This window comes from Chroicocephalus ridibundus, chromosome 2 (genome assembly GCF_963924245.1).
Source record: "Chroicocephalus ridibundus chromosome 2, bChrRid1.1, whole genome shotgun sequence".
NCBI classification, from domain to species: domain Eukaryota; kingdom Metazoa; phylum Chordata; class Aves; order Charadriiformes; family Laridae; genus Chroicocephalus; species Chroicocephalus ridibundus.
Genome location: NC_086285.1, coordinates 5,134,090 through 5,158,307, shown reverse-complemented (window position 1 = coordinate 5,158,307; position 24,218 = coordinate 5,134,090). Strand labels below are relative to the sequence as shown.

Sequence of the window (24,218 nt, the reverse complement as noted above, 5' to 3'; positions counted from 1 at the left end):
ATATCCAAGGGGACTCAGAGCAATATTTAGGAATGCCCATTTCTCCTTCCTCTGTTCAGTAAAGGAGACCCACCATGCTAAGCCTATGATGGGTGACTGTTATAATGCAAGTGGTAGATTATCTCAATTTTGCCAAGTATTAGGATATAATACTCTGCATTCTCACACTATGCCAGTCTTTCTGTGTGGGAAGCCCATTGATTTTCAGCCTCCTCTAGCCTCTCACTTTCCATCCAGCAAGAGGTACGCTATGAGGCTTTCCAAGACATGTAGTTCCCACAATAATCAGAAACTAACCAAGTACCGCATATCTTGATTCTTGGATCCAGAAAAAAAAAACACAAACAAAACTTAAAATAAAGGAAAGACTGCCTTGCTCTACTGGCTTGTGCACGGGCATGAGAGCCAGGAATTCAAATCTCACACGTTCCACTGCTGACAAGTGTTTTAAGTCAAATCATCTCTTCTTTGATTTCCCTACCTGTAAAGTTGGAAAGACCCAAAATATTTTTGTGGTTACCATAAAATGCAGCATCAGAATGCAAAGGATGGAGCATGTGGTGTTTATATCAACAAGAAATATTTTTGTGCTTGGATGGCGGGGAGAAAGCTCGCCTCCACTGCATGGTGAGTGCACTGACTACCGAGTTTATTGCAAGTGAACTAAAGGCAACTTTTTATGTGTTTCCACTACGTAATAATTTAACGCTGAATACACAGGATGCTGGCTCCTAACTTCATCTGACCTGTGGACAGTACTATGAAACAAGAAGTGCCATGGGAGCAGCTTCTTGCTTTTCTCTTTCTTTCAGCCTCAGTTTTGAATTTGCCATTTCCTGTATTCTTATGGCCAGTATGTTACAATAACCAGTACGAGTCAGGACCACTGGCATAAGGCCACCAGGATTAATATAACCAAGTAATCCAATCTTAATGAGATTTAAAAAGGAGTTTGACAGTAGTTCAAAAGCACTTATTAGATGTATGGCTTGTCTGTGATTACTGAAGCATGCAAAGAATGTTATTAATAGGTCTGCAGTCAGGTGAATAGGTCTGTAGTCTTTGGATTAATTTCATGTAGCAACAGGCAGTGGTGTTTTAACTAAGTGGAAACTTCAATGACGAACATGTTGATAAACTTTCCAAGAGCTTGAGAAAACACAGCAATGGAAAATGGATAAGGATAAATGTGTTGAGTAAACATTTGTATCTCAGATTCATCCTTCAGGCACATCTGTTCTACTCACCTCAATTTCACAAACCCCCACAAGTAAACACACACTCACTTTCCAGAATTGAAGTCTGAAATTATGTACCTGCTCCTCAACTGAAAGAAGACATAAATGATTATGAAAAAAATTGACTGCAATGAACAGAAAGTGCAGGTGCTGCTGACTCCTGGGCAGGTCTGTGTGAGCACAGCAGTGACCCCCAGGTTAAAGGAGGAGTTGCCTCCTTGACATTCTAATGTTGTCAAAGCGCCGTAGGCTACATGACTGTATAACAATGGCTGTGCTATATAGGCTATATAACTGTATAACAATGCCAAAACAAAGGACTGTCCAGCACCATTTCATGGGCTGGTACCATGAAAGTGGGACAGGCAGACAGTACTTTCCTGGAGTATTTACCCAGCTGCTGGCAATTTCTGTCCCAGCAATTTCCTAGGTCAGGAGGTATGTCTTTGCATGTAAAAACTATTAATAGCTTTTTTAAAAAGTAACTTTTCTACAAACTTGTCTATTCCACATGCATTCCGTATTCCATATTTCTTTCTATATAGGCCCATTATCTTGCGTCCCTGTAAGCTCTTACCTTTCACAACATGCTGTGTCAAGGAGTTTCACAGTTCATGTAGGGTGAAGAATCATTTTCTACCATTGACTTTGAAACTGACCCTTGGTAGTTTTGTTTTACAACTCAGTTCTTGAATAGAAAGAAACAGTAAACGAGCATTCTCTGACCACCTCTGCAGGCTCCAGATCTTTCAGGCAACATGGTATTTGCAATATATTCGTTGTATATTCACAGAATTTACATTCATTTTGAAATGAAAATAGGATAACAGCAAATTGCCTCTTTTTTTTTGTATTTGCCATGCACATTTGTAGTCCACTGGAAAACATTCTGTCCTGTCCTTCTCTGATAGTTCAAGGTCTAAGACCAATAATTCTACTAGTCTCAGAATTGAGGACATAATGATTCCCAGGTTCATGCATTTAAGTAAAAAGTTCAATGTCTAAAGACAGGTTGTCACTACAAGCAATAGGGCAAACAAGCAGTCATATTGGTAGAGGACAAAAAAGTGCACATGAGTTTTGGGCTTGTCTTTTAATAATGAAAAAATACAGACCTTTGTGAGACCATCATCTGAAGCAGAAAAGAGATAATGTGCTATTGCTGGAGCAAGTCAGCTTTGCTGAAATTATTCTGGTTTCATACTAGTGCCAGTGAGAATACGGCTTCATAGTTTTAAAATGGTCTAACTACTGAGCCAGATCTTACCATCATTACGTGGAAAAGGCAGTAATACTCTTCAGTCTCACTGGGGATCTCTTCTTAAGAGCCGAGTCTCAATCCTGCTCATTTGTTTTCAAGAAATTAATGCCTTTCAGTAAATGTAATTTTCACTAATAGTAAATTCAGTCTGGTGAGCTTCTGAGCAGCTATTTAAGTCTGGAGACTTAAGAGATTAGTAGGGGAATTCTTATCAATAGTCAAGACAGTCTCACATTAAGGATTTTCTACAGAAGCTGTGTTCTCATGATAAAGAGGCATCAGGTCACCTGCTTCATTAAGACCTAGTATTTGTTTATGCAATTCATTAAGGCAGAACACAAAATGCAGTGATCTGTCTGTCTGCTTCCAAAACCCCCCATGGAATTATTATAACTCTTTTCAGCATCCCACAAGTTGTGCCTTTACTTTAAGAACTGCAGATCATCTGAAACAACCCATCAGAAATATTCTTAGGGAATGTTTTCCCACTGGGAAATGTGAGTCTGTCAAAAGAAAAATGTATCATGGAAATATGTCAAGTTTGATAAAATGCTGTATTGAAAAATCAGAATAGAACGCATCCATAGAAATATTCTCTTCTCAGTCTTTATGGAGCAGTAGGGTTTGTTTTCCATTTTAAAACAGCTTTTGTTTTACTTTATTTCCCATTAAATCCCAGAAATCATAATGAAACATTTTTAATGCCCCCAAACAAATGGCATTCAGTGTTAGTGTTGATTTCATTTTTTCATTTCATGGGGAAATTTGTTTTTCTATTATCCATTTAAAATTGAATTTTGTTTTCACTTGTCAGAATTTCAAGTGAAAAAGAAAATCTATTTCCTTCTCCAGTTTCAATTGAGACGTGTGTTTCACAAAGATTTAATGAGAAGTGGAATGGTTAAAGTCCTACAAGCATTATTAAATTGGATAGAAATGGGTACCATAAAGTTGTGGTAGGAATATAGGGCCAGTAAGAAGGAGAAAAAAAAAAGAAGAAAAATAGTTTAAATGAGGATGACAACGTTCCCTCCATGAACTGTGCCTGTAGGTCCATATCCTTCCAAATCATTTTACCACGTGGATTTTATCCATGAGTGCACCGCTGTGTAATCGTCATGGATTTTCACATTTACCATGCATCTCTATGGCTGGCTGTGTACTCTACTGAAGGCGGATCTGCTTACACTGTGCCAAATCCCTTGGAAGACACAACTCCTTATGGGCAACTCAATAGGTACAGTTGAGGTCAAAAATAAGACTGATTTAGAAGGAGCGTGTTTGTGCTTGGGAACCACATGACATTATCATGGCCTAAAATGCCACAACCTTTTCTGCTCGCACTCAGGGAGGCAAGAGATTCTTATCTAAGAAAACAGACAGACAAATCATATTATCCTTTCCTCTTAAACTGAGGACGACAGGTAGAAGTATATTTTACGCATAATTATACACTCCCAGAAAGAGAAAGGAAAATGTAGAAAACACAGAAATATATAGAATTAATAAGGAATATTGGAATACATATTAAAATAGAAGGGGCAAATTCATAGGGTTTTAAAATACAAAGTCATCCTGCCTGACCTTGGGAATCTGGCTGACAGCACAAAAATCTTCATGGACACGAACACTTTAATCTTAGCAGGTATGGACTGCTACCAGGGCTCACTCCAGAGCAATAATCAGCATAAATTTAGGCTGATTCTAGCAACGTAGCAAGAAGCCACTACTAATCTCTGTGTAATTTGGCATATTTTACATCTTATGAGACTATTTGGTTTTACCCATGGGTCTGCCATTGTTTTCTCCTAAAGTAATGTGTGCTCTTGTTTCTGTGGGAAGCTCTGGATGACGGTCATGGAAACTCATTGTGTCACAGGCCATATCGCTCTCAAAATGGATCTATGATGGGTCAACTAGAAAGGCTAATTTATCTGAGTGGAACATCCTACTAATACAACTATATTGTTTCCATGTCCAGAATTAGCTTGGTTGAGACTAGACTGAATATCTCAGCCTTGGCAGCACATTTCAGAACGTAGATATTTCCCAGGAGACATATCCATAATCTATCTGCTTTGGAGACAGATGCTGTCATCTATCACAATAATATGTAATATGTTATTGCTTTCCATATATGATCAAGAGCAACAGCAGTACTGTACAGATTTTCTGGCATTTCTCCTTATATTCAGAATGTATTTAAGGCTACAATGTTTTTTGGCTCAGTCATTTTGTTTTGTGGTGGTGAGAGAAAGTGTGGAAGAATTTCAAAATTGGAAGAGATCTTCTCCAGGACTGAGGTGTTGAAATCTTTCCTGAAGAAAACCAGGAAACAGAGCTTCTTGAGCAGATTGTCCCATAGACAGATATCAGCAGCACACATGAATTTATCCTAGGCTTTTACATACCTTGGTTCGAGAACTACTGAATTGACATGGGGATACAACCAGTCATGTTCTGTACTAGCTGGTGCCCAGGTAGTAATGAGTGAGTCACCGTAGCATAGCCTGAAGGTGATAAATGCATGGATTAGAGAGGCTTCTCCAGAAAAAAAGATGGCAATCCTCAGTGAGAATGAAGTATCACAATAAGGAAATCTGGATCATCTCAGACTGAGGAGACAAACTATGCTGGAAGGCTTCATACCACCTTCATAAATCAGGCCTTTTGTGCTTTTCAGGGACACAGTTTCTTGTTTGACTCTTTAGTTCTAGCTTTTCAGCAGCATCAAGTTGGATTTCTTGGGCCCCAACTTCCTTCCTGCCCTTCAGGCAAGAGCAAGCTGACCTTAAGAAATCTTAAGGAGGCATCGCCTAACTCACTCACTCTCTTCTGCATACAGAAGTTTTAATTTCCTCCTATGGAAACTAAATAGTACTCAATAACTTAAGTTCCAGTTTTCAAAAGTGTCCTGCTTCTAACTGAGATTAAAAGTTTCCTCTGAAGAAAGGGCTTCATTTTAGGCTTCACCAGAAATAAGACAGACTCGGGAAAACACCGATCTTAGATCTGATATGGTATTAATCTGATCAGCTGCAGGTATCTGAGCTTGTTGTCTCTGTTCCCTTTAAAATCAGTGGACAGCTACAGGTTGCCAGGGTCCTGAGAGCACTGATGGGCCTTATCAACCCTGACCGACCTCTCCCGAGGCCTCTATGCACACCCCCTGCTCATGGGCTACAGTTAAGTTCAGCCCTGGTCCTTCAGCCTTGGCCTGAGTTATATTGTAGGAATATTTGTCTTGTGCTCGATCATAGCTGTGTCTGGACATGGACACCATTGATCTGGATTCTGACCTACAGGCTGACTTCCCACCTTGACCTACCTTGTCACTAGGGACCCGTGTGGCAATCACAGGACTATGTCTGACTCTGGTTATTGTTGCTAGACCTGATCCTGACCTGCCAATGACTTCCTGGCCTGACCTTGGACTTGCCTCATCACCATGAATTTTCCTGATGATTTGGACTCTTGGCTGAACCTGGGTGTCATCTCTGTATCTGCCTTGTGTTTGGGGCACTGTGGGGCAGGATCTCGGCCAGTGAGGTCCCATCTCTGCTGGCTGGTTTGTCACTCTTAGTCCCTAGCTCCCTGCACCTCAGGGAGCAGCTGGCCATTGCTGCTCCTCGACAAAGGCATTTTATAGCTCGTGCTGTTGCATGACAGCTGTCTACTACAACCTGGAACGGCACCAGCTCTTTACAAAGACTGCCAAACTCCCACAAGGTGGTGAGCAATTTTTCGATACTTGAGATGTAATGTTGAAGAGCTCATAGCACTGAAGCCCTAAGGCAACCGATCCCACCACAGACAAAACCTCATCTGAAGAGAGAGAGAGAGAGAACTTTATAAATAAAGGAAAAAAAAAAATCCTGTGCCACTGGACAGCAGTGAGAACAAAATTGTGTAAAAGGTTGAAAAGGAGCATATATTTAAATGAGTAATTAGAACATCCCCTGTGAAGTACTTATGCCTATACACTTATAAGCGACATTGGATACTTAGGTTTCGATGTTTAAACCAAGCATTACTCTACCAGTGGGTTAAAATGAAATTTTAATGTATAGCTTATTCATTAGCAGGTGTTTTTTCCCCTCTCCTGCTTCAGCGGGGAGACATTAAGGGGATGAACTCAGGCTGATCAGATTTGGATATTCTTATATATCCAGCAAATGCAAGAAGTAAGCTTGACAGGGGACTGTAATTTCTTTATTCCAACAAGCAGTTGTTTATTTCTGTAACAAGATGAATGAAGCTTGGATTGCTTAACATTCCCTGGAAGAAGAGCTTATAGTCTCTAACTAGTTAGCTTCATGTTCTTTTCCTTCAAAGGCTGAGCTGATGATGGAGTTGGAGAACATTTGCCAAATCAGCCTGAACCATGGCAATAGTGTTTTCCAGATTAAATCCTAAAGCATTTAGAGTTTATGGTCAAAAAAGACATTTATATGATCCTCTTGAAAGACAGTGCTGAGGAGCTTTTAGGTGGTACTTTTGTAGTGCAAAGTGGTAGAAATAGTCAGTAAAAGGCTTTACCTGTGTTTGGTGCTCTTTGCTCACCCCAATTGATTTAGTGATCTGGTTTGCAGCTTGCTCACAAAGAGTTACAACAGCTCAATGAGGGTGCGAGTCAACTGACATAAAGGTGGAAGTGAACAGTGAGGGAGCAGGAACCATCTTTGCTGCTGCAGAAATACCGTATGGGACCATGATTTCTGCTTAGGTATAACTATCACACTTCTGAAATACTGATCACAGTGAAGCTTACTGGATACCCAGGAGGTAATGAATCAGCACAAAAAAAAGAAAAGACAGGTTGGGTTTTTTCCTCCTTCCATTGTACATCCCAAATCAGGGTTTGCATTCATTGCTGAAGAACCTTGGAAAGACTTTTTTTTAAAAAAACCAAAACCAACCAACCAAAAAAAAAAAAACAAACAACAACCAAACAAAAAATCCTCACTGTCAAGTCTTATTTATTAGGGTTAGCTAATCTTGACTGTAATTACTAAGATCTGATGAAAGGTTGTCCAAGAACTATTATTGTTAGAAAGAGCAGGCTAAGCCAGTGCTGCTTTAGCACGCTCTCATCTGAGCTGCTTCTCAGGCGGTTTCAAAGATCAGAAGTGATTCTTAAAACTGGTGTTGCCAATGCTAAATTTTTAGAAATCATAAGAAGTGCTCCAAAAGCGGGGTTTTGAAGATGCTTGTTTACAAGCCTTTCCCTATATTTGTAGGGATTCTCTGGTTTCTTTGCATCGTGTGTTCAGGAATCTCTCCACAACCAGTCAGAGCAGAAAAAATTTGCAGGGCTCTATCGTCTTCTTCACTGAGCTCCTTTCCAATGGCTTCACTGCAGAAGCTGGGGAAATAAGTGAAGTGTGAACTAGCAGGATACTCAGAGTGAAGGGTGTGAGCTGGCAGCACTGAATTGTGGAGTGGCATGAAATTAATGTGCTCTCCCATATAGGTGGGTAGCGCAGAGTTATCAAAGAATTTATATAACAAATTCTGAGTCACTGATGGCTTTCTACAGTGTGCCAGCCGGGGAGAGTCAGAAAGCTTATTTGATCAGGTTTTCAGAATTTGTAAAGGAAATATAACAGCCATGAAAATGTGAGGAGACAAAGGGACATTTTTTCATCCAGGATATTCGTGCCTGGACTTGATGCTGCTCTTCTGTTCCAACAACCCTTTCTAGCCTGGTGTACTGTGTCACCACTCCACTGTCTCTCCATTTCAAACATTCACAGATATGGTAATTAATGCAACCTTTCTTCTTACCCAGTTAAGAGAACAGATATGCATGCTTCCTGTTTAAAACTGCAGCACAAACCCATGTTTTGTAAGACAACCCTCCTTTAAAAATAGCAGTGTGTGTTTGGGAACACTGCCTGCCTGTCCCTGCCATAGGATACTCGCTCACCACTGCATTTCCCCATTGTGTCAGCGTGAAGCTTTTGACCCTGGAGGTGGAGCCAGACTTTCAAATTCTTCACTGAAATCCCAGCAGCTGCAGGACCCTCATGGTGAGTGCTTTAGTCGATTTATTTTTAGAAAGACTGCTTTAAAGAGTCTGTCCTCCTTTGCCCAGGAGTAATTCAAGGTAAATTCTGCTAAGTAAAGGAGGCTGAAAAGAATAAACTAGTCTGTGCAACAGCAGATCCAAGCATCGCAACTCCGTTCCAGCTAAAGCCGAAGTCAGATTTTACCATTGCTGTTGATTTTATACAGAGGATGTTTCACCGCTGTGGTGACAGACAGTAGCACAAAATAAACCTAACCAGCCAAATTACACCCCATTGAAAATGGATGTCACTTGGATAGAAGATTTGGGGAAAATAGAAGGATATACATGGATATACAGGATTCCTGTAATCATGCAGGTGCTCAAAAGCAATTTGTCTAACACGTTAGCATAGTCTAAGACAATGGTTGTGCGTTAACGACCTCCAAGAAGTGCTAAACAAGGCTGTTGGCTAGTTGAGTGTGGTATGGCGGGTAGGCAAGCAGCTCTCTGCCACTCATCCGGTGCCTTTTGTTTTGAGATACCTGTGGTCATGGTTTCAAAACTGCATTGCATCAGTACAATGGAGTCTGAGCAGATATCCATAAGTTAAACGCATTCCCTGGCCCTGGGGACCAACCAGCACAGAACACCCCACATCTATTGTATTAAACAAGGGGTCCACAACAAAAGAGCCCGTTGGGAACACATGCTGGCCTGTTAATTTCTGACCTATCCAGGAGATGCTTGTTGTCTCAGACCTCAGCTGTGTCCAGCAGCACACTCTCCACTGACAGGAGAGACAATTATATTTCAGAAACTGTTCCTGCCATGCTTTAATTTCTCAGTATAGGAGAAAGTAAAGGGGATAAGGATGCAGCACTGAAGGTCGGACCCTTTGCATTGGCTTCACCAGGAGTAAAGTTGGGTAGTTTTCATCTGAACATCAGGAAAGAGCCCAAAGACAAGGGATGAGTTCTCTGAGAAACCGAGGCAAAGCAGGGAACAGTCAGAATGGTTCACGCATGCAGCTCTGCTCCAGATGTTTCTTAAAATGCCTTATAGGACAACCACTGTGCAGTGCTTGGTGTGGAAACCTTGACATGCCTTGAAGTCAGTGGGGTTTTTTTCCCTTAATGTTTAAGAGAAATCCTAGAAACAATCCAAGGAAATATCCCTCTGCCTTCCCTTGCCATGTGAGATTCAGACATCTATCCCCAGGGATCCTCTGGGTTTTGAACCCTATTTTTGTGGCAGTACTTTGCTACCGCCAGAATTGCTTGAATCAAGAGAAGAAGGTTTTTCCGCTGTGTTCTTCTCTTCAGCATTTCCTACTGGTCAGCGGCTGGTGCCCAAGTCACCATGGGAAATTTGAACAATGTCAATGTCCCAACACTTGTCCCAACCTTGGATCTGTCCCTTTGTCACTTAATTATGCTGTGTACGAGTAGACTGATCCTTTTAAATAAATAATCTTCCCAATCCCATGGATTAAAAACCATGTGATATCTTTCTAGTTTCTTTCATACTCTCGTAACAATCCTTCAACTCTAAATTAAGGCAGATTAAATCTGCGTATTTGTTTATACTTGCTAAACTACACATCTTACTATCAGTTCTGAATGCTCAGTTTAAAAATCTAATCAAGCTTGATATTTTCACAAGGCACTTCACACAGGATTCTTGGAAAAGTGCTCCTCAATCCAGTGGATTATTGAATTAATTGTCAGTAGTAATGCCATTGCTGTGTATAGATGGGAAAAGGAAAGCAAACCAGCTCACTGACTTGGACTTGAACAGTCCCCCGAGGATATTAATGTCACCAAGTCCAGAAAGGGATTATATAGTTCAATAAAAATAGAAACAAAGTCAATGCCTTGTTTAAAAAGACAAAGAAGGTCAACCATAACTCGATCAGGGCAATTCAGGGAAAGAGAGCACAAAGGGAATTGTAACACATTCATCAAGAATGAACAAGTAACCTTAAATGAGTGATTTATTTTCCTGTTTCTGTTTGTAAATTGCCCTTGCCCAACAGTTACTACTCCTTTCCCTTTCCTTCCTCCCCCCCCGCCCCTCCCCTGTTGAAATTCCTATCAAAACAATTCAAGATGTAACACACACTCTCTAGCCTGCTCACAAGCAGCTTATTGCCAGTATTCGATATAAGACATTGAAGAATCAGCTTGTTTAGACAGGTTGCCGTAGGTTTGTGTCTCCTCCTTTGGAAGAGGATAACTCTTCAGATGAGTTATCCTTGTATTGCAAAAAGCTATGTTTACAAATCTGAAAGGAGCAATTAGCAGTAAATAGTATCTTCTGGGTAAGCTTTTATGCTTCTAAGAACTAGGTTTAATTGAAGAACAAGGAGTTGTTTTGTCCTCCAAGCCGCTGGAGCCTGCTGAAGAGGGAGGAGGTTTTTTGTGTGTTCTTTTATGTCAGTTCTTGTGTAAGGTCTCCTGTCAGCTGTGTTTACTTGGCTAATACTGGTCATGATTTTTTTTTTATTTTATTGGTTGGGGTTGTTTTGCAATATTAATTAACAAATGAGCTGTTCCAGCCCTTCCAGTGTTAGTAACACTGCTATAGACATCAGCAGAAAAAAAAATAGGCCTCTTCAGGCACCTATACATAACTCTTTTCTTCACTACAGCACTGGGTTACGAGGCCCCCAGAGATGGAGTGATGTGACTAAGGTGGTCTCCACACTTGCTGTAGCATCTGGAGGGTAACCAGCAACTACTGGGGGGACCCCACGAGTGCTGAGCTGCGCTGGGTGAAGGATTCATAACACCAGTGACCGTAAGCTGTCAACGGTAAGCTGACACGGGATTTTGCTCTTTATTAGCCAATCCTTCTCCTGCCCCAGAAGGTTTTGTGGGGGGTAAATGCTTGCTCACACACTCCCCTGGAGCAGGTCCAGCTCCCCTCCTGCTGTGGTTTTCCTTACATTCAGAAAGGCAGGAACACTATGCAATTTACAGAGGTGGCAATTTTTGGCCTTGTTGGACAGGCCAGAGTGACTGGTAATCAAACCTGACCGTTACTCAAGAAGTATTATTGCAGTGTATCTCCTGATACAGTTCCCTCCAGGGTTCTTCATGTTTTTCAGGTAACAACAGGGTCCTACAGTGACAATGCAACAGCAGCAGCTAGTTCATATGTAACTGCCTGTGGCAGTCTGATTCTGCTTCCTCCCAGACAGCTTTCTTACATTGTGCGTATGCATTTATGAAACCAGGATGTTGTTTTCTGTGTATTGAGTCTTAATATTTCTAAGAACTGTGACTGACTGGGAGAAGAGCTGTCATTTCTCTATTACTGCAAGCCTGTTCAGACACACACATACCCTCACAATGCTCTCTCCTGGGCAATGGTGCAGATGTTCCTTTATTTCTTATAATTGTTTTATTATTGTTATTCGGCTAACGTGAAAACTGGGTGGTTGAAAATAAGCAGAAAGCTAAAGCAAGTAGTGTCTAGAGATCAGTGAATGGATTGGAGAAAAAAGAATTATTATACTAAATTGGTCTTAGATGGTACTGACTGATTAAAGACTACATCTTACACTCAGCACCAGCTCCCCTCACTGATACAGGAGTCTGAGTGCAAGTCCCTGGTCTAAATCTAGCGGGAGAGAGATTTGAATTGCAGTCCCAAAGCTCCCGTAAAACCCAGTGAACTATTGCTGCTTTAGTCAGACCCTCCCTTGATCAGACATTACAGCCCTGTTGAAACGCTATGTTTATTTCCATAAAAAGATGATACTTTTGCAAGGGGAAAAAAAAAATGTCAGGAATTTCTTGATCGGACCTTCTTAGGATCCCATTAGCCTCTATCAGAGCAATCTCTTCTGCATGCCTTTACTCGATCTAATTTATTTGTTGGTCTTAGTTAACAAATGAGAAGGGTTCTGATATGATTTGGTCCCATATGTAAGCATTCGAGAAGCTGCAGCACAAGCCAGAGTTCTGCAAATAGATATGCAAATGTACCAGAAATTGCTTGTTTCCTGCAGTCAAGAGGTAATTTACATATGCAATCCATCACTCTCTCCACAATGAACTTTCTACTGACAGGTTAACGAAACTTCTGGGACACCATGAAATCCAGGATGAAGACAGCAATATGTATTCATGAGGCTGACGGTGCCTGGGATGGCCCTGGTGCAGAGAGGTATGTGGTGTGATGCCAGGGCACTACCAAAGAACCCAAAGGCATTTACTCACCCATAAAAAAAATACGCAAGAGGCCATGTGGAAAAATCTAATCGAAGAGGAGTCACAGTTCCTGGTCATCTAACTATTGTGTGTGCAGCCAATGGCCTGTAGCATGAAAGGATATAATCTTATACTTAAATCTGGGGGCTCTTATGTTTGTCGAATTACAGGGTTTCTGGCAATGCGCAAAGGTAAGGACGCTAATAATTCTCCTCCATAATCCAGTGCTGACATCTGACAACGGGCCAACAAGACTTGCCACAACCCCCCTGTATCAATACAGCCTAATGTCCTGGGCACTCATCCACCAGGTGCAGAGCTGCAGAACGGGTCCACCTCACACACTCCAACTTGTGCTGAGCGGGAGTGATTGTAAAGATCTGCAGGTTCTCCAGACCCCGTCGGGGTTGTTTTCCTCCCTGTTCATCATTTTGAAAAGTGAATGTGGGAGACAGCTGGCTCAGATTCCACACCCACCCACAACACTAGCATTTTGCTGCCTCAGTGTCAACGGTTGACAAGCCTAAATGGTGAAGTGCTTCAGGAATAGTGAAAAAGTTGAGCCTGTTATGCTGAGAAAACCTCCATTCTCCTGCAGGAATGATGCATAAGCCAAAGCTTAGAACTATTTTCTTTTAGAGTGCATACAGCTATGAATGTGACTGACTGTAATGTGAATCAAGTTTTTAAGCAATACCAAAAATACAGTCGATTTCTTAATATGAAGAATCTTTAAACAACAGACAAAGCTGAGTATGTATACTTTTTATTTTCGGTCATTTAAACTACGAATATTCAAGAGATGTTCAGCAAATATTTGCTCCTGGTTTTATATAAACCTTGGTTTATCCTGATATTCCTACCATGTTTGCTTTGCGCAACAGTCCAGAGAAAGAATTTATTTGTCAGATCACATCTGTGAGTGATTCTTGGTCTGTACTTGCTTTACAAGCATTCATTACGTAGGTTTGAACACAGGGATTCAAAGTTCAGGATGTGTTGGGTAGCTGCCGTGCGTTTCGGTTCCTTGCATAGGGAACAGAGCTATTAGGATTGCATTTCCTCAGGGAATAATTATGTTTACAAATTTCAAATATGCTCTCTGCAAATATACTTGACTACTAGCCTAAATTGTTTTGCTCCCACCAGCAGAGCAGATGATTTTATCTTCCTCTTCAACATTGGACTGCCCAATTAGCCCCTCCTTTTTCACAGCTACGCTACATTACTTCACCACCTTCTTGTTGGAGCTTCTACAGAAGCAAGAAATAGTTTATTACCTGGCACCTTCCTGAAGAGACAGACTATAGAAAATGTTTCATGTCAGCAGTTCAGATTGTTCAGCTTAAGGTCAATCAAATTCCAATGTATCCCACAAGGAAAACTTGCCACAAACCTCAGTGCAAGCCAGGTCTCCCGCTCCCCAGGCACTCCAGGCTTCAAACATGGCCTTGGCACATTTTCTTTTTCCCTCTGTACACCACTGCCGCTATGGCAAATTTGATATTCAAATCAGCTTCACTTGGCAAAAAATAACTAGAACTGGACTGAAAAAAATGTTGCCTGATAGAAAGCATTGGGAGATTTCTCTGCTCACTGGCAGAATGATCAATGGGATCCTTTTGAAGATGTCAATTTGGGTACTAGGGTACTAGGAACAAGTCTTGATGAACTGACATAAACTCAGCTTTTTCAAAGGTTTGTGGACATCAGGCAGTGGGATGGACTAGGTAAGAAGGTCCCTCAGCTAGATGCCAGAGAGGAAACAATATATTTTGGGTGTCATTTATTACCAAAGAAACAGTTTAATGGAAAACTGAATTGACCATGATCTTTCCTTGACTGGAAGAGTGGAGGAAAAAGCCCTAAATATATTTCCTGTCCATGATGCAAAATTGTCTCTTGTCACAACCCTGACAAGAAACCAGCACTGCTAGAGCAGATATTGGCTGTGCCCATCAGGGAAGCCAGCCTGCACTCCATGCCACTCTAGAAAGGGCCCTGCTTTGCTTGGACTGCATTCATGGGATCCTATTTTGTGTAAGGCTGAAGGAAATGAGCAAAATATCTTCTCCGTGTCCCCACCTTAGATGGATAGAGCAGTGGTACATGGCCAATGCGCCTGAGACTTGGTGGTACAGCACAGGCCTGGGGGTGGAAAGGAAGATGACCTTCTGTAGCAAGCATCAAAAGGACAAGTTTGGGCACGTTGTCCTGTCTTCATCTTTCCTTATTGTCAGGTGCCATTTTATCTATACCCAGAAAATGGCAGGGAATCTTCAACAGCATCAGGGCCAAGACAAATTCCTGAAAAACCCTATAAATATCCTGTAAATAATAGTGATTCTTTACTGACAGACATTTCCAAGTTCTGACATTTAACTTGCTCTTCGTTTGTGAGATGTGTCCTATGGGTACTCTACAGTGCCGTTTTGTTCAACCAGAATGTCATATAATATCAACCAAGCACCTTGAAATATATGTCAATTATACCATATAAATTTATTTATAGACCAAACTTGGAATGGTAACTTGATAATGAAATCATTGAGATTGTCTACACAGTCCTTGCTGGGGCATTAACTCTTAGCACACGCAATGTACTGCAGATGTCTTACCTCTTTTTCTCCTCTTTCTTCCCAAGCTTAGATGTCAGACAAAGAATTTAGATGAATTAAAAAGTGACAGTGAGTGGGATTTACGAAGCCAGACACAGATGACCACAGTGCCACATTTGAGCTTTTGCCAAGATTTCTCTGTGTAGATAATGGGAAGGAATAGGTCTTTGCTGGGTATTATTCCTCTTACTCTAAACAGACTTTTAAAACATGACAGATGGCTTGTACCCTACATTTTACAATTTCTCTGCATTGACAAATGAAGTACCAAGTAACGCGTCAGCTGTAGATACCTACAACCTTGCCCATTTTAGCTGTGTGGTAATGGTGCGTGCGTACAGCCCATGGGAAATGGGAAGTAATTTATTTTGGTGCACAGCTGTCAATGAAGGGAGTCTGGAATAATTTGTATTGCCTGTCATTTGCCCCGGGATAAGAAAATAACCTAGTAGGCCTTGATAACTTGATTACATTTGGAAGCTCTCAGAATAGTCATAGGAAAAGAATACGAACAAAGATGAAGTGTTCTGTATTCTCGTCAACAACGTCCACACCTCTATACAAGCTGTGTGAAAGGAAAGACAACAGAAGTTCAGCGTCAGCCAGCAAGATAAAAGAAAATGTTTGCAGCTGATTTTTCTTGTCCAAAATCATGCCAACTCTTCCTCTCTTTTCTCTCTTTTTCCAGAGAAAAATAACATCCCTCCCCAATAATTCATGACTAAGGAGATATGTTAATATACACTGCAGATGAAAAATAGCCATAGCAACAGCTCTGTGGGCTGTAATGGTGCCATGTGAGATTTCACGAGCTGAGAGCTGGGCTCCATTGCTGAAGTTGTTGGTTCTACAGGAGGCATGTGGCAGGCAGTGAGGAATCTGGTAATGTCTCTGCCCTGTTCTCCAGGTTGTCAGGAAATGATGTTCGCAAGGTTTTCCAGGAGTTTCTTCCAACAAATCTCGATACGTTGAACACTGCTTCTCCAAGAATATCTTACCATGTATAGACTACAAACAAAAAAATAAGCAATAAACAAGAGGAGAAGAGATCTGGAGAACTTCATAATGATTGTGGAGTGTGGAGATAGAGCTACGGTCAAAGAAATTTATCAAATTTCACTAACATCTGTTGCCTTAAGTCTCTCCTCCTTGGTTGGAAGAGGCCTCTGTGTGCCTCCAGTCTGACCTTCTGCTTGAAGCAGGACTATCACAAACTCAGATGTGGTTTTGTCTAGGCGAGTCTTGGATGGTAAGTCAAGGATGGAGATCTGACAACTTCTCTTGGCAACCTTTTCTGCTGCTACCCTTCCCTGCTAATGGAAACGTGATACTCAGTGTCCAGCCTGAACTGCCCAAGCTGCGCTTTGTGGTTGCTGCCCTTTGTTATCCCCACTGCCAGTGCTGAGAAGAGTTTGATTCCTGTATCTCTGCATCTCACTTTCAGTGTCAGGTCCCTCCTCTTTGCTGCCAGCAACATTATCTCAAGTTCCTTCCCTACACTCCATCAAAGATACCTGGTGGACTGTGATGTTACTGAAAAGAGTGATCTTGTGACAGCAAATCTGCATATGGGAACGAAGCTAATGAATCTCATCACACCCCGCACTCCATCTCTACTACTGGTGTTTAGCAAACTGCTGCACGTGAAGGGAAGAGAAGAGACATTCCTTGACCCTCTGAATGCTGGCATCCTCACTGCAAGGATAGGCTTCCTTTGTGCCTGACTTTTCTGCTAAATGTGAGGCTTGGCACAGAGAACACATTAAAGGGAAAGAACTTCTACATAACTTTTAATGTACATTAACATGATCTTCTGTTTCTGGTCAACCAAGTCTTTCATGCTTCAGATACATCTGGCCTTGATATTTTGATACAAGGACCCATTTTTACTGCCAGACCATCTCACCTGGAGTGACCACAGACCTTCAAGGGCATAATTCCCAGGCCTCACTGTCATTGACTGAGCATGACTGGTAGACAGGTTTGACCTGAAACCCATAGCACTATTTAATTTGCCTCTTCTGGTCAGTAAGTTTACAGAATGACTCCATGATCCAGATGTTCCTACTCCTTCCTTCCCAGGAGTCACTGAGGAGGACCAGACTTTCTGCAAATGCCATTGCAGTGGTTTGTTTTACTCTGCTGGTCGCAGCTGCCGTCCAACTCCAGCATGAAGATTAGAGGCTTGTTTGTCAGGTTAAACAGCAACAATGACATTTGGTTTCCTTGACTGACCTTGACCTTGCTGTTAATCTGTTCTGCGTACTCCTGCCACAGTTCCGTATGAATGCTGACATTTCTGTACAGGTCTTTAGTGTGATCAGTTTTGGATTTGTTGAGGCCTTTCTCACTGAGGACCCAAGTGTCACTTCAGCTGGAAGCCAAGCTGCAGGATCTGCAGGTTTTCTGATCAGCTGGGGACTGTGACAACTCTGTCCTGTGTTGGTCAGGAACACCTTTGTCAGCTTGGCTGGAACTATTCCCAAAGTCACAGCACACTCGACCTGACAGTCACTGAGCTCCAACCATTGATGCCCTCCAGCTGCTCTGGGTCCACGTGCCTTGGCTTTAGATGGAACAAAACTCCTTTCTGCTGCTTCCCGTCAATCACAGCTTGAACAGCAGTGCCAACAACATGCCACCACAGAGACGTGGTCAGAATGAAGCAGATCTTTCAAGCTGACTCTGTCTGGACCCATTTGGAGTTTTTAATTTCTATTATGTCTTTATACACCCCCTTTGCCGAGATCAATATTTCAAAGGTCTACCCTAGTCTACCCCAGTAAATGGCTTCATGTTTCTCTCCTTCCCCATGCGTGCTTTAAAAGCCTCCACTGACAGGAGCTTGTACTGGAATGACTTGTTGCCAAGAGAGAGGGTTACAAGTTCTTCTACTTCTGCTTTGAAGAGGAGCTGATAATGGACAAACACATCTTTCCCTGCCTGTCTGCTAAGCCAGGACTGACTTTTTCTCAGTGAATTCTGGTGCCATGCCAATGATATTTCTGCTCCTTTTGAGAGGTGACCTCTTGATGGAAGTTAGAGAGGATGTTAATTACTACCTTATCCTGCACACAGAATTTCTGAGCAAGCTTTAAAGCAACTTTTAATACTGTTTATATTTCTGAAGTGAGCATAGATTTTTAAATACTGGCGTCTCCATGTGGCTAAGTTTATGGAGCATGTAACATTGCACTCAAAATTGAATAGACTTAATTGAATTATCCACACTCTTATGAAGCCATTTACCACCACAAGCTGCATGACACCCAAACACAGGTGCATGAATTCTCACAATTCCTCCCGCAACATGGAAAATTATTATCATCTGTAGTCGCAGATGAAGGGATAGAAGATAACATTTTCTGAAGTCTCTAAGTGATTTTTAGGATCCACTTAGAAAACTTCCTGTGATTTATTCAGGATATTAAAGGAAAAGATCTTGGGCCCCCTGGCTAATACAACAGTTTAAGTGAGATCTTCTGTGTCCAACAGCAGACGCAGAGGTAACCCTTATCTAAAGGGAAGGCTGCTGGGCAGCATGAGACAGTGTCGGGGTATGAATTGCTACAGGTAGGGCTCAAGATCACCATTAAATACATCCCCAAATCCCTTGAAACTTCTGGTTTTTTTCATGTAAATTGTGGAAAAGATCACCAGCTATTTAGAAAAAAAAAAATCCTGTTCTTTTTAAAAATCCTCTTCCTTTTAAAAAGGCTTTGTGAAAGCCTTGAGAAAAATACCAAAAAGCTATTATTCTAGAATCACAGAATAATTTATTTTGGAACAGACGTCTGGATGCCTCTGAACTGGCTGCAGGAATAATTTTGAAGTTCCGGCAAGTTGCTCGTGACTTTGTCCTTTCAGGCTCTGAAAACTCACAAGAAACCTGTTCCAACGACTGGCAACCTCACTGTGAAAAAATTTTTTCTGTTCCTACAATGATTTGGCTAGAGGTATTCAGCCTCTTTTCACAGGTAATTCTTGAAGCCATTCTAGGTGGAACAGGAGGTTTTAAACCCATGCATCATTCCAATTCATATGGACAAGGATTCTTTCTGAAGTCTCAAAAAGTTGGTAAATATGACTGTTTATTCACCCACCCTCCATTACGATACCTCCCTCCCCCCTCCACATCCCCCCTTCTGAACATGAAGGACTGCGATACACAAGTTGTGCTTAGACAGTAATTTTAACCCAACTTAAGTCCACTTTGAATTTCCGGTTTATTTCTGTTAATATTCTGCCTATCGGCTTATGGATCATTTTCCATGTTCCCACTGTGCCCCATTCAAAGCAGAAAACCAGCCCCAGCTCTCCTGTCCTGGGCTGCTGGGTATGGCAGAGTCTCTGACAACAATCCTCCATCCCTGCCCTGAAAATTAACTTCACCCTGATGTATGACGTAACTGCCACTCAAATGTCAACCATTCTTGCAAAGCACAACATCTTCAGAAATATATATTTAGACAGACATGTCTTGCAACAGCCTTTGGTTATCACTTAGTTCTCCTTCAGACTTTTGTTGGCCATTCTCCACTTTGCCTCTTCTGTGGATACTATGCCTACTGTAACCACTGATCTCGAAGAGTCAAGATCCCGGCACATGCAACCATAGGGGTGCCCTGGTACACTCCACAAAGGGTTTGTTCTTGATCAAGAACCACTTCTGCTCCAGGCACCAGATATAATCTGGTGCCCTTATGGCATCTGCGTATACGTACGTCCTTGCTTCAATTTGTCTGGAGGATTTTGTAGCCTATTTGTTCCTTCCCTTACCAAATAAAAAGGCTAAATGAACCCTAGGGAATTCACATATACTTCACCTCCAGCCACTGAAATCCATATTAGCAGGTCCATCAAAAGTTCAGCCTCTCATTAGAAGTGACCAGACAAGACAATCTCCATATATCTTACATATAGCAGAAATAAAAATGGAAGATAAATGAATATTGAAGAAAATTGGTCTGCAACAAAGAAAAGAGACAGACCCAAACCACCCTCTACTGTTATAGATATTTACACAGACGTCAGTAAAGAGCCAACCGCTAAAGGTAAAATAAAAATTAAATTAATAAACCAAGATTCTCTAACCTTGGACTAGAGGAATTATTGTTTGCTTCTGTGCAGCTCTCTGGACTGAATGTCAGGAGAGGAGACTGCTCCATCCCAGAGAACAACCAAATTCCCAGCTAATTCTTGGAGGGTTAATTGCAGTGGACAGAAGCAGCGAGAGCCCAGGAAGCCTGTCGCCTGCAGCTGGAGTGGGACTGGGAAGAACTGGGAGCAGACACACAGCCACGTCTTGGAAATGCCAAGACTTTTTGTTGCAATCCAGAAGCGCTGACGGAGGAACAGCATGAATGACAGATACCACCCCAAAGCATACAATGGAGTAAGAAAGTCTTCATTTTCATTTCTTTATTTAAATGTCTCATCCCAGATCTCTATTTTCTCTTTTTTAAAAGTTTTTTTTTTCCAGTTTCTCTTTTATTATGTAAATATAAAAAGGAGAATTCAAAATACTTTTGGTGTTTGTATTATGCTCTCTTTAGAGGAAAAGTACAGGCAGGATTACCTAAAAATGCAATGAAAATGCATCAAAGAAAAAATAACCTGTTTTTAAAAAATGCTCTTAGCTTGGTCAAATGGGATGAAAAAGCCAAACCCAGTGTTTTCTTATACCATTTTTCTGCTAATGATGTCTTAGTAAAATAAAAAGGTGTAGAAATAGTTTTAAATAATTAATTATTTTTTTCTCTGTCTCATATTCAACTGAGCTTATACTTGCAATGGTGTCAGAGGTGCCTGAGTTAGCTTAGAACATGCTGATTTGTGTCCCAGAAAGAGTCTTTCTGCAGTGATTTGAGGTCCTGGATTGCATGTTTTATCTGCTTCTCAACAGGTACGAATGCAAGCAGATATTCCTCAAGTTTGAGCAACGCATGCCCATTCGGTGCTTCAGTTTTGTTTCAGTTTCAAGTTCTGGAGAATAAAGAATTTACAAACAACTAAAAAAAAATTAAATTTCCATTCAGCTTGACAAAACCTTGTTGTCTGAGAAACTTTGCATTATGAAGATGAGGTGAACATGCTGTACAGGAGCTGGAATCATCCTTCGCCAAGAGACCACGATCAAGTTCTAAATTGATGTTTATGAAATTAAACCCATTACCACAGGATTAATTTAAATGTCAGATCTTTTAAAAAGCTATGCTGGTGCTGTTCTCTCTGTACTCTTGCAATTGCATATTGCAATATAGAATCATAGAATCATAGAACATGTTGGATTGGAAGGGACCTTTAAAGGTCATCTAGTCCAACCCCCCTGCAGTAAACAGGGACATCTTCAACTAGATCAGGTTGCTCAGAGCCTCATCAAGCCTGGCCTTGAATGTCTCCAGGGATGGGCCTCCACCATGTCTCTGGGCAACATGTTCCATATCACAGAATCTTCAGAGCTGGAAGGGACCTCTAGAGCTCATCTAGTCCCACTCCCCCCCTAAAGCAGGATTGCCCAGAGCACATTACTCAGGACCGCATCCAAGCGAGTCTTGAAAATCTCCAGAGAAGGGGACTCCACAGCCTCCCTGGGCAGCCTGTTCCAGTGCTCTGTCACCTTCACCGTAAAGATATTTTTCCGTGTATTTGAACGGAACTTCCTATGTTCCAACTTGTACCCACTGCCCCTCGTCCTGTCACTGGGAACCATTGAAAAGAGTCTGGCACCATCCTCCTTCAACCCACCCTTTAGATACTTGTAAACATTAATAAGGTCTCCCCTCAGCCTTCTCTTCTCCAGGCTAAAGAGTCCCAGCTCTTTCAGTCTTTCCTCATAAGGGAGGTGCTCCAGTCCCTCAGTCATCTTGGTTGCCCTACGCTGGACTCGCTCCAGCAGTTCCCTGTCCCCCTTGAACTGGGGAGCCCAAAACTGGATGCAGTATTCCAGTTGTGGCCTCACCAGTGCAGAGTAGAGGGTGAGAATGACCTCCTTCGACCTACTGGACACACTCTTCCCTATGCAGCCCAGGATTCCATTGGCCTTTTTGGCAACAAGGGCACATTGTTGGCTCATGGATAATTTACTGTCTACCAGGACCCCCAGATCCTTCTCCTCAGAACCACTTCCCAGCAGGTCCACCCCTAACCTACACTGGTGCTTAGCATTCTTCCTCCCCAGGTGCAGGACCTTGCACTTGCTTTTGTTGAACCTCATTAGGTTCTTCTCTGCCCAGCTCTCCAGCCTGTCCGGGTCAAGCTGGATGGCAGCACGGCCCTCTGGAGTGTCAGCCACCCCTTCCAGTTTGGTATCGTCAGCAAACTTGCTGAGGACACACTCTGTCCCATCATCCAGGTCATTAATGAATATACTGAACAAAACTGGACTGAGCATTGACCCCTGGGGGACACCACTGGTTACAGGTCTCCAACTAGACTCTATGCCGCTGATCACAACCCTCTGAGTTCTGTCACTCAGCCAGCTCTCGATCCACCTCACTGTCACCTCATCTAGCCCATACTTCCTCAGCTTCCTAATGAGGATGTTATGGGAGACAGTGTCAAAAGCCTTGCTAAGGTCAAGGTAGATGACCTCCCCTCATCCAGCCAACCCGTTATAACATCATAGAAAGCTATCAGATTGGTCAAGCATGATTTACCCTTGGTAAATCCATGTTGACCACTTCCAATGAGTTCCTGTTCCGCAACGTGTTTGGAGACGACATCCAGAATGAGTCGCTCCATTACCTTCCTAGGGACAGAGGTGAGACTAACCGGGCTGTAGTTCCCTGGGTCCTCCTTCATGCCTTTTTTGAAGATTGGAGTGATATCAGCCTTCCTCCAGTCCTCAGGCACCTCTCCTGTTCCCCATGACCTTTCAAAGACGATGGAGAGTGGTCTAGCAATAACATCTGCCAGCTCTCTCAGCACTCACGGGTGCATCCCATCAGGGCCCATGGACTTATGAATGTCCAGATTGGCCGAGTGGTCTCTGACCCGGTCCTCCTCAACTGAGGGAAAATCTTCCTTTCTCCAGACCTTCCCCCTTGCCTCCAGGGTATGGGATTCGTGAGAGACAGCTTTAGCAGTGAAGACTGAAGAAAAGAAGGCATTCAGTAACTGCCTTCTCTGTGTCTTCCACCACTAGGGCACCCGTCTCATTCATCAGTGGGCCTACATTTTCCCTAGTCTTCCTTTTTCTATTGATATACGGAAAGAATCTCTTCTTATTGTCTTTAACTGCAGTGGCAATTGTTGCAATTGTTGTTTGTTGCAACAACCTTTACTGAAAGTTGTGTCGGGTGTGAGAGCTAATATAACTCAGTCTCCAGATTCTACCCTGTTCTTGCAGGAATATCCCAACTAAGACTTAATTTCCTTGTACTTGCACCATGTGTACTGTACATTCCATCAACAAAAAATCATCTCTGTCTGCGTGCCTTGAGCTCAGTTTCTATCTCAGATGAGAGGACACCTACTATATTTTTCAGTCTCCTGATGGAATTTATGCTCTTGTACATCCTCCTCTCCTGATTTACTCTATTAAAATGAAACCTAATGGGTCCAAAGATAATTGGATTCCATGTACTGATCACATCCACCTACCTGAACTCCCTGCTGTTCTGCTTTGCAGGACTTACGTCCCTCTCTGCTTGTTATCATAAAATCATAGAATCATAGAATGGGTTAATTTCTTTTTAAGACAAGGACACCTGCCAGGAAGAAGGAAATGAAATGCCATTAGATTCCCAAAATGCCCTCTGCTGATAAAATAGGTTACTCAGTAATTACGCCAGCTGAAATTTTCACAAAGCAAGCCACATGGACACTTGATAGTGTTTTTGTGTGTAGGATTCCCCCCACCCCTCGCCC

At 42.1% G+C, this 24,218-nt stretch overlaps 1 long non-coding RNA gene across 1 annotated transcript; it reads left to right on the top strand.

Moving 5' to 3' along the window:
* Positions 1-8,411: 8,411 nt before the first annotated feature.
* On the top strand, positions 8,412-12,634 carry LOC134511040 (uncharacterized). The gene is made up of 3 exons (XR_010069775.1): positions 8,412-8,531; positions 11,163-11,325; positions 12,589-12,634. It is a non-coding gene; the product is annotated as an uncharacterized LOC134511040 (long non-coding RNA).
* The last annotated feature ends 11,584 nt before the right edge of the window (positions 12,635-24,218 follow it).